Raw genomic sequence first — 2563 nt, 5'->3', positions numbered from 1 at the left:
GGAATACCGCCTCCCTCACGATTATTAATTGAAGTAAACAATAATTCGTAAATTCCTATGTTTGTGCAATTAATTATGAATTAAATAAATTATAAAGAAACGATAAAATTATATAATAAATATATTTTTTATTTTATTTTTTTATATACTATTTTATAGAAATTTATGTATCTTACTATGTATGTAAATTATGTCCTGATGTTTTCAATTGAGAACCCCATAATTTCAAAATTGAACAAATGTATTTTTGAAGTTTAATCGAGTGGTTGATATGAATAAATAAATATTTTGCCTAACATTTCTTAATTTAAACTAAAAGGTCAGGAATTATTGGAAAGTTTCAAACACATTTATCTCTTAATTGTTAGTTTGTAATAAAATAATCTGTAAATAAACTATTTATTGTCGCCGGCACATTCTCACCGTGCGCTGTACCCGTGGCTCGCAAGTTTGAGCGCGCCTGGGGCGCGCGTCTTTTGATTCCCGCGATTCCCGCTCAGATATTTATTCTTTACATTTAGAATGCTTGAATGAAAATTTATCAAAAACATCTCTTTAGATCGCAGTATTTATATGCGTGTTCATATTCTGAATTTATTGCTCAAATAAGTATAGTTAAAGATTAAATTTCTCAAAGCTCTGTAGGCTTTGAGGTACACAATATTATCGTGAAACTCACGCTAAGCACTCGTTTTTTGATAGACAGTTGTAAATTTATATTTTCTGGACCAACTTAAAATAAACTTCAAAACTACAATCCTTTTATAGACACTTTTCTCTACCTCGCGTTGTTATGCTAGTAATAGGATTTTGGTTTTCATATTCTTTTTTATACATGTATAAAGCAAAATATCCTACAAGTCTTCTTTCAGATTTTTTTCGTATCTGTCGTCTTTTAGCGTAATATTGGAATTTTCGATTAACTGCATATATTAGTTACGATAAAACAAAATTAGGAGTCCTATTGAAAAGTGGTTTAAAGAAATTTTGTAGGATTTTTCAAAACCTATCATTTCTCTTTGACACTTTTTGTCGTATTTTGCGTCATTTGGTTCAAAATTTGAATGTTGTGATGTCAAATTTCAGGCAATTCTAATACTTTCTCTATCACAAATAATAAGAATATAATAAATGAATACAAATTTGCATCACTTTCTTGGGCAAATAACTTTTTTCTATCAATTTGTTTTTGTAGCTTTTGTTGTTTTTCCACAAATTTATCATTTTTATTTTTAATACCATTTTTATGATCAATACCAAAAGTGCGTGTCATGTCAAAAATAATTCATAACAAATTTGGAGCTCTTTTTCGGGTAAATAATTTTTGTTAAATAAATTTTTTTCGTGACTTGTATCATTTTTTCACGCCGTTTTTTTAATATTTTCAATGTTATTTTTCGCGAATAAAACAAAAGGTGCGCCTCCTATCAAGAAGTGATTATTAAAGAATTTGTAGATCTTTTTTGAGATAACAATTCTTGTTGATTCATCTTCTTTCGTATCCTGCATAGTTTGACCACAAAATGGGATTTTTCATATCTCATTATTTTTTGTGCAATAAAAATTAGAATTTTCAATATTACAAGAAAATCCAAAAAGTTTGTATGGTAATCTTGTAGAGCTTTTAAAAAGCAACATTTTTCTTCACTTTTTTCATATCGTACGTTGTTTGGCTTATAATTTTGATTTTCCATTGTTATTAAACATTTTGAAAATGCTATAACTGAGATTTTTTTTGTATAAAAAAAAGTCATCAGGATAAATTGTTTGGCCTTCTGATTACTATTAATAGCCGTAAATAAAAATTTTAAGCATAAAAAAATGGTCCCGAAATTTGTATTTTTATCCAAAATGGCTGTTAACGAACTTCCGTGTCTATTCCGCTGTCTTTTAAGGAATCTTTGACCCAACGACTTAAGGTCTGTATCGTCACAGCTTTGTGTTGCTTTTTAATCGAAATGAAGAGTGTTCTGTTTCCTTCACGCATTACTCTCGTTTTTTCTAAATAAACGCACAATGTAGAAGCCACGAAAACTTTTTCTTCTTGACGAAAGTATGGAAAAACTAAACACGGCTGTTTTCTATTAGGTCTCGATGTTTTTACACGTTCTGTTATTTAATTTCGAAACCATCTTCAATTTGTCTAATATTATCAATTTTTATTAATTAAAAAGTTTGCATTGGATGACCTGTAACTAGCGCAAGCAGACATATAAGCTTCTTTACTAATCTTTGCATAGAAAGTTCCTCATTTGAGGGTAAAGACGCAAAATGTGTGAGTACAATTTTTGGATCCCAAGTGGACTCGTATTTTGGCTTTGATGGTCGTAAATTAGAAATTCCCCTGAAGAACCGTATCATTCTAGAATCTTTTGCTATTTCAGGCCCTACAAGTAACGATATAGCTGATATAATGCCGTTTATTGAGCTGTGTGATGCTCCTTAATTAAATAATTGTGTTAAAAAAATCAAAACATCTGGGACAGCACCTAAATATGGGTTCAAGTTATTTTCTGCGCAGAAATTCCACCATTTCTTAAAACAAGACTCGTATTGTTTGAAT

Source organism: Belonocnema kinseyi, chromosome 3, assembly GCF_010883055.1.
Source record: "Belonocnema kinseyi isolate 2016_QV_RU_SX_M_011 chromosome 3, B_treatae_v1, whole genome shotgun sequence".
NCBI classification, from domain to species: domain Eukaryota; kingdom Metazoa; phylum Arthropoda; class Insecta; order Hymenoptera; family Cynipidae; genus Belonocnema; species Belonocnema kinseyi.
Note: the sequence above shows the minus strand (reverse complement) of the source record.